General features: G+C 32.4%; 1 pseudogene; it reads right to left on the reverse strand.

The window, feature by feature from the left end:
* Window positions 1-211: 211 nt before the first annotated feature.
* LOC149538396 (protein EMSY-LIKE 3-like) lies at window positions 212-5819 on the reverse strand (annotated as a pseudogene).
* Between the last annotated feature and the right edge of the window lie 3281 nt (window positions 5820-9100).

Consider the following 9100-nt stretch of genomic DNA (forward strand, 5'->3'; position numbering starts at 1 on the left):
AAATGACAAGACAAGCAGTTCTACTATGAGACATGTAAATAATAATAGTATATGCCAAAATTGAAATATTTTGATTTTTCTCATGGTAAAATATAGATGAATCAAGTCTTCGGCAGTTAATCAAAAATGAAATGCATAAACAAGTGTGATCAAGGGAATACATATAACATAGTTAAGAAATTGAACACTGCACACTAACCAGGGTGTAATGTTAGATTTCAAGACTCGAGTAATCAAAAGAGGGAAAATGGCATAGCTCCTTCAAGTTAACCCATTCAAAAGTCTCTCTACTTGTATTAATATCATAAATGAGTGTATGCAATCCCTAACCATACACAAACCATTTTTGAATGAAAAGGGGAAAAATCATATATATTAATATATATAGTTGTTTAGATGTTAATAGTGTCCACATCTCTTGTTTGGAGACTTCAAGCAATCAGATGATGCTCACATTTTTCCATATGGTAAATGTAATATCACTCTTTCTTTAAGGTACCATGTATTCTGATAACAAAATCAACTTATAACTTGCACAAAAATGGGACCTAAAAGAAAACAAGAATGATTTTGCATGTGCGAGCATGTGGGCATATTACTACAATGCAAAAAGCACATGTAAAGCTAGATAGATAGATAGAGAATAAATTGAGCATTATAAATAACCACAAGAACTAATAAAGTTTACTTTGTAGGAATTCATTTCTACAAGAAAGATCTGTATTTGGTGAAGGGTCAAAAAGTCTAGGAAAGGCCAGTAGACCAGTAGCAAGACAAGGGGAGTTTGAGAGAAATCATGAGGAAGAGTTGCAAATTTCTACCTGTATGACTAGTTGGGCATATCAAGTCACTTTTGAAGTAAATTACCACTACAACTAATAAAGTTTACTCTACAAGAACCCATTTGAACAAAAAATATCTCTATTTGGTGAAGGGTCAATAGGTCTGGAAAAGAGCAAAATATAGGCAGCAGGACAAGGGGAGGGTGAGGGAAATAATGAGGAAGAATTGAAAATTTCTACCTATACAACTAGTTGGGCATATCAGTCACTTTAGAAGAACTTGTTAAAAAATATTACAATAATCATATCCAAGTATCTACTTGACTAGCACTATAATCTTATGACAATTCCTATTCATTTTAAAGTAAATTTCAAGGAAAGCTTTAGTTGTATAGTTGGGATTATGCCTATTATTATAAGTTTTTTCAATTGCAGATCCTTAACAATCATGAATAATATTCAAACTTATCATCTATACTAAAAAGGTAAGCATAAGCCGTGGATCTAGGTTTTTCAGACAACACATAATGAAAGAATGTATGCTAAAAGATACCAAATTTGTGGCACTGTAATCTTTAAAACCCCAACCTTGCAAGAAAAAACACCAAGTAAAAAATAAAATATTGTGGCAATGACTCTACAATATATGAAGTGGGGCCTCTTCAAGTATAAGGTTTTTTTAGTGGCCTTGTGTTATAACAAAAAAAAAGTTTATTGAGTAGCAATACTTCACATAGATATCATAATTTCCATAACACAACAATCAAATTATTAACATTGAACTTAAATAATTTCAATACCTTAATTAGATCATAATTGGCAATAATAGCCTCATAAAAGCTATTGTCTTCTAGCCACCTTGTCCTCACATTCTTGCCCACCAAGGGGTCAAGAGCTATAGCTTCGCTCAAACCTAGAGGCTCTGATGGTCCTCGGTTCCCAAACTATCCTCTCCTTGCTGCTGGAAGAGTAGGAGGTAACTGTTGAGCCTTGATTGGGGCAAACAACATAGGCATTTTCTGACTCTAGAGTAAACAATAGTTCTCTTTTATTATAAAACTTATAAATACTTGGAACGATTTAGAAGATAAATATTTAAAGCAACAGAAAAAATAATAATTGAGAAAATTTAGAATTAATTGCTCATTGCTTTGGTTTTCTTGTTCTTAGTTCCAAGAGAAGCTCCTCTTTTTGTTGATGATGAAGGTTGTGCTAGTGTAGTAGTTGGCAAAGGATGCATTGTTGAATGTGGTGGCATTGGTAGAGATGGCAACACATGAGTTGTTTTATGTTTCTTCTATGATGCTGAAACATATGTTGGACTAGGGGATGTGTCATGGGTTGGTGGACCCATGCTTATTAAGCCACCTTGGTTAAGAGTTCCTGGTCTCCATTCTCTGATCAAACATTTAAATAACTAACAAGAAACCTTTTGTCCTATACAACATTTGGAAATCTGCTAGTGTTAAATATGCAAAACTTTAAACTACAGAGATCTAACAAGAAGTCTCACAAATAACAATGTGCATAATAGTTAATAACATTTCATCATAAGAATTTGTACATCTCCTTAATCAAATGAATGAAACTACCTAAAATGTCAAGATGAGCATAGATTTAATTTTCTCCATTAAAAAATTGTTTCATGTAATTGTATGTATTACAAGTGTAAATTGAACCTTATTCATCTCAATGCTCCCCAAGAGTTTCCTATGCACCTCATCTAAAATTCTAAGTTCTTTTCTCAACTTAGACATCAAACCCTCTTTTGCCTAAAACAGATTAATTTTAAAGAACCCATAAGTTTCAAGATAAAAATATAAAATTCAAGACATGTAAGTTAACTCCCTAAAATCTACAAGCACAACAAGCAAAAAGTTCTTCAAAAATAAAATAAATAGAAAGAAAAGAAAATAAAATTAATGTCAAATAATGAAATGTCTGATAGAAGACACTGACGAGTACATAGTATAGAATAGGCAAATACCCATGTAATTGCATTTGATTGTGGCTTGAAGGCTCTAAGAATAGATTTGTATGCCTCTTGTTCAAGCTAGTGAATCTGAGGCTCGATATCATTCTGAATTCTAGCATATGACATTGGACTTGTAGAAGGTCTTCCATTCCCAAAAATTTGGCCACCACCTCTCGCTAGTTGATTTTGACAAGGAGGAAGATCGTCATCTATTCCTACTCTAGTTTCAGAACAAATGCATGAAAATCATTTTATAGTAGATAAAACATTTGAACATTGGAATAAGATTAAAAAAAATATAACATTATTGAAAAACACAATAGCAAGTAAGAATAAGACATGGAGAAGTATCATTATGGCCTCAAAACAAGAAAAAAGAAGCAAACAATGAATTTAACTATAAACATAAAAATCAAGTTTAAAAGGATGGAACCATTTTAATTTTTCATTCTACAAAATGTCATACTTGTTCTTTAGTACTAATTCCAACAACTTCCACTACTCTTCATGTTGCAAGGTACTCCTCCCTTTCATTAACTACATCAAGTTGATAACATTTGGATTGGTTCAAATAATGAAATGAACTTGGATGTCCCAACTTAGATTTTTTAGTTTCTTGAAATAAGAAATGAAGAAAATTTCAAAAAATGGTTCTACTACTATTAACATTCTGCAATTTCAAATTGAACATAGGTGCATTCAGAATACAAATAGAAAATAGGCAATGAACCTATTTCAATAGTCAATTATAGTCACAATTACCAAAGCATGATGCCACATACCTTTGGGGCTATAGCACAGAGAATGTAGTTTCTCACTGGATCTAAAATTTGGCAAACACAAGACCTTTCTAGTAGGTATGTTCTAATAGTAGCTCTTGATATTTTTCCATTTTTGTCAAATTGTAGCTCAACAAATTTAACAAATGACTACACAAAATGTGCTTCTTAGTCAAAAAAAATATAAGAACAAATTGCACTCTTGATACTCAAAAAGCTAAGCCAAACCCCCAAATTAACAACTCAAGGTCTAGAAACTCCTTATATTCAATTTCCTTCTATTATACATGCAATGGAAAATCTAAAAACAAAAAAATAATTAACCTGGAATTATTATTTCTGATAGTTTTTGCATTCCCAAAGGCTTCTAGAACAGGATTTGACTACAAAGCAGTAAATAAAATAGAAACCAAATAATGATCACATACAACAATGAAGACATGGTATTAGAAGATTGAGATCACAACATCAAATGCCATAGTGATTCCATCCATAACCAATTTTCCCATGATTTCTTACTTCTAGCACTTGCTACTTTATTGATCTCCCCTTGGTTGCTATTCAACCTCCCATATAAGCAAGATAACACATAAGCATTTTGGTGGATTATATTTTACCTACCTCACTTTCTTTGCTCACTAGGATGGACTAACTTATCCCCTCATTGATCATCACCCAGTATCCATAAAATGTTTAAATGGATGTATGAAATAGAGCCTCTTTGACACAAAACACAACTTCAATTAGAAAATTGGAGACACTTACCTGTATACAGCATCTGCCACAACAAACACATGAGGACTTAACTCTCTGAATGCTGCCCCTTTGTATTGTTCCATCATTTGACTATCATACAAGTAAGGAAGTATTCTAAAAGGATCGATGGAAATTAATATACTTCTAGTGTAGGTCTGCCAAATACAACATAATGTCATCATAGAATGTTGCTCTTAGTAACACTATTCTGTTGTTTATTTAAAAACATATGAATTACACTTTAACTAAGAAAAAAACATAGAAGAGTGTCATAAATGAAGAACAAACAGATGAAGAGCTATCTAAATATAAATAATAATAATATAAAGTAATTCAAAGAAAACCTTGACATCTTACATAGATTTCATATCTAGATGCCAAATTTTGTAGAACTCTTGGTTCATGTAAATAAGCAAGTTTTGTTATATGTCATCCACTCTACCTAGTAATGTTTCACAATCCTTTGGATATACATTTGACAAGTTTATAGTCACCTGCACACAAGAAAAAGCTTCTAATTTGGATCTCCAAAACTAGAAAATGAGGATATTATTATCGACCAAAGGCCCATCAATTTCACTCTAAAAGTAATAAGCAGTGAGATATTGCATCATTCCCTAAGCATAAGCGTACCATAGATTCTTTGAAAAAGAAGCTTTTTAACCATTGACCAAAAAGAAAGCATAAACAATCCACAAAGAAATATTGGAAATAATATTCCTAGACATAAGCTATTGGTTTTCCTACAAACCTATTGCCATTGGTAGGATTTTATTAAATTGATTGTAAGCAGTAACAATAAATTAAAAAAGAAATATAAAGAGATTGTCATTCAAAATAAAATTGTTTACTTACCAACTTTTCATCAACTATATGAACTTTAACTTGTTGACCTTTAATCTCCAAGACTTCTCCATCAATCAAGGCCACTTTGGAATCTTGCATCCATACTTGAGAACCTACAAGAATGTTTATAGGAGCCACCTGTATTCAAACAAAAAGAGAAATATTGTTATGACCACATCATAAAGCCCATGCAAAAATTATTAAAATATGCTCTTCAATGGCATGAGTAGGCATTGATTGCTAGAATTTATGCCATAGAATGATGTCAATCAATAGAAATGAGAATTCTCATAATGCAAGATGGTATTGCTAGTGAGACAAAACAAAGGTTGCCTAGTCTACATTTATGCCGTAAAAAGATGCTATTCGATAGAACTCAACATGCCCACAATTCAAGATGGTATTTCTAGCAAGACACTAAATTATCTATAAGATTTTAATTTATCTACATAATCTTACATGACTTCAATCACACAATTTTATACATTGAGTTGATTTTGTAATAGTTAGGGTATTCTCAACTCTGTCAGATGCATCAAAACCATGTAATTCTTATAGTAATACACTTGCAGCCTCTGGAATGGTCAAAGATTTTGACCATGGAAAACATACATGCATGTTAAATGTTTCCCTGCACTACAGTCACTTCCTCACAGTCACCACATAGTCCACATAATACATGTTTAACTAATCATTAGAAAATTTGTATCATTGATGAAGAAAATTGATTGAACAATAAATTTCCAGTTGTTTTCTAAAAGGTCAGATATAATTAAAAAATAAGTACCATTGAATTTCAGTTTCCAATAGGATAAATTTGCAAGGAAGAAGTAATGACTACTTACATAAATTTAAAGCTCTAGAATTAAAGGTTGCATGGAAAACACTATGAAAAGGTATATCACTACCCAACAACATAAACCTTAAAAGAAGCCTAACTATATAGAAGGCTTGAGTTAACAAAAGAACAACTAAAGAGAATAACTTGCATGCAAAAAGCAACTGCAAAACACATAGTACACCATCTAAGATCATTTTTCTCCATAACATTTCTCCCCCACAGTTGAATTGTAGGTAAGGTTGTGAGGACAAATGTCATTAATGCATTTAGGTCTTACTATCAAAGTTCACAAAATATTATTAGTGGTTCACAAGATGCTATTAGTGGGTGTTCAAATATATTGTGAAACATTTACCTAGTGTAGCAACTCCATTCTCTAGCTAACACAATTATAATTATAATAGCCATCTGCCAAAACTTTTATAAACATTTGCACCTTTGTTACCTTATAAATCTCACACAATCCTGACAATATGAAATATGCTTACTTCAATATTGGCATGTTCTCTTGCCTTGTAATATCTACACAACCTCTGTCAATCTGCAAATTTAAATCTAAGCCCAATCACTGAGTGCCAATAAAGTACACAATTGATTTTCACCTAAAACACATGCAACTTAACAAAAACTAACAAAGAAAGAGCAACTATTAGCAACATTTGATTTTGATTAGTTGTTTGAACATAGATAAATCATTGTTTAAGGATGCTCCCTCAACTAATAATATGGATCATTTTTTGTATTAAAGATAGTAAACAAAAGAGTTTTACAATATTGCATATGAGTGAACCATCAAAAATCTAACCATAACTTCAATAAAAAAAACATAATTGTAGCTATCAACATGCTAACTAGCTAGCCATAATCTTCTACTCATGACTAGTTACATAAACAATACAAAAATATACACATCAAGAGTTCTACTAATCACAAAAGAATAAATTCATATACTGCATCAACTTGTATCCCATGCACCACTAATGTTATTGCTAATTTCAACTTTTTCTAATTTAAATCTTCTTAGAGGGGGATCTATGTCACGAGTAACACTGGAGGGTGCATCTCTCCTAGGAGCATCAATAAGTTTAGGCACCTTATTGATTTCATCAACTTGTTCCTTCGTGATGTTATTCTCCTTCATGAATAGTTCTATGGCCTTGAACTCCTCTAGTCCAACATGTCCTTATATGTATCAAAAAAGTGTGTCAATTTTATGCCTACTTAGTATATGAGCAGCATTCCTTCACAAATTAGGATCATAAAATGGCTCTTCAGTATATCCAACACAATAGACACATGTAGCATTATATAAGATTGTGAGTTTATGATTAAACTTAGTAAGGATCCTTATACCTTAATATATATCCTCATTCCTTTTACTCCATAATAGCCAAATAGTTTCACAAAACAAAACATACCAAAAAAGAATTAAGCTTGTCATCAAAGAAACCAACAAGTATTTCAAACCACGAGAGGCCAAGACAAGTAATCTAACTATGGGGGGACCCAAGAAATATGAACTAGACATGAATTGAAAAAGGAAACTCAAGGAATAGGTGAGAGAGGGACTCCATGGATGAACAAAAAAAGCAGACAATACAGGCAAGACCAATAAATGACAATGCATCACCCACAACAACCCTCTTGAATGAGATTTACCACACATGATAACATTTTTAATGTTCACCACTATTCCAAAACCTATTAAACACAAAGCACCATCTAGAGATAGTTCAATGACACCCCAAGCCTCATTAATCCATTGTATGATCCTAGAATCATCTTAGAACATCAAGTATATATCTACTTTGAATTGATGCCAAAAAAGGAATTTCCATTCACCCATTTCCTCTATTCCCAGGCCTAACTATCTGATGTGCAACCTTGCCAAGGAAGAAAGCCCCCACTGGCTTGCAAATTAAAGAATATGATTTTTTTTGTGAGTAGAAGGAATGCTGGAGATATCACATAGTTCATCCCACAAACCTAGTCAATTAGTAACAAGAAGATTACCAAAAGTAGCAATTTCCAATGTATCCCAACTCTTTTGAAAAAAGGACTAAGTAAGAGCCAAAGGGTTGTTACTTTGGTGTCCATGTAGTATTTGGCTTGATTAGCTATGAGAAGTACATTTGTAGTTTGGCCAGATGTTAACATGAGAGTGTATGTTGTGTATGGCTTTTTGTAGGAGGCATCCATCGATACCACTGTGAGATTGTGTGATGCAAACTTGAAAAAGAGGTGATTATTGACTATAGAATTGACAATATGAAGAAGATATGTTTTTCCCTAATGTATAGTGAACCTTGTTGTTCCTGCATACATCAAATTTCATTGCTCACTATGTTGATTATGTTTAGTTAGAAATGGAAAAATTGTTTAGAATTAACTATTTTTGATCTATTGAGCTATACCCAATTGAATCCAAAGCCTTAATCATCTTCCTTACTAGGAACACTTATATGCTCTTTATACTACCTCTAAAAGGACATAAAGTCAAGATCCTATTTTACACTTTTATATGCTTATATTTATCTGAGACATGGGTTACAATGTTATATCTGAATGAACAACTATGTTTCTAATTACAAAACATGTAGTTGACTAGTCATCAATAGGGTTTTCAAAAATAAATATGGAAGTGGTTTAGAACACAAGTGAAAATTGAGGATCTCCTTATCTCCTCATCATTAGTTTGTTGCACCTGTAATCTGCAGACTCATTGTACCTAGCAGTACGTCCAAGCATGTAATGTTCCCTTATATGCTTAGGCATGTTATAATTAGAATTAAGCCCTATCTAATATACTTGTGGCCTAAACTAAATGGACTAAGTTTCCTTGAATCAAATCTATGTTATTTGATTATTCAAAGTAAGGAGAGTTATACAATCACCAACCATATTAAGAAAACTTACTATTTATGATCCTTAGCGTCGATACTACCTCTAACACCATTTCAATTCAAGAAGAAGAAGATTAGGCTATAACCATGTTTCATGGCTATCAATCACAATAGGTTCCCTCAAATTTTAGAGATCCAAACCCTTATCATGTCTTCAAACTATGCCCTCAAGTTTTTAAAGGGATGTTGACCTCTATCCTATCTTGTGAATCAATCCA

This window comes from Cupressus sempervirens, chromosome 9 (assembly GCF_028749045.1).
Source record: "Cupressus sempervirens isolate cs-2001-9-10 chromosome 9, ASM2874904v1, whole genome shotgun sequence".
In the NCBI taxonomy this organism is placed as follows: Eukaryota; Viridiplantae; Streptophyta; class Pinopsida; order Cupressales; family Cupressaceae; genus Cupressus; species Cupressus sempervirens.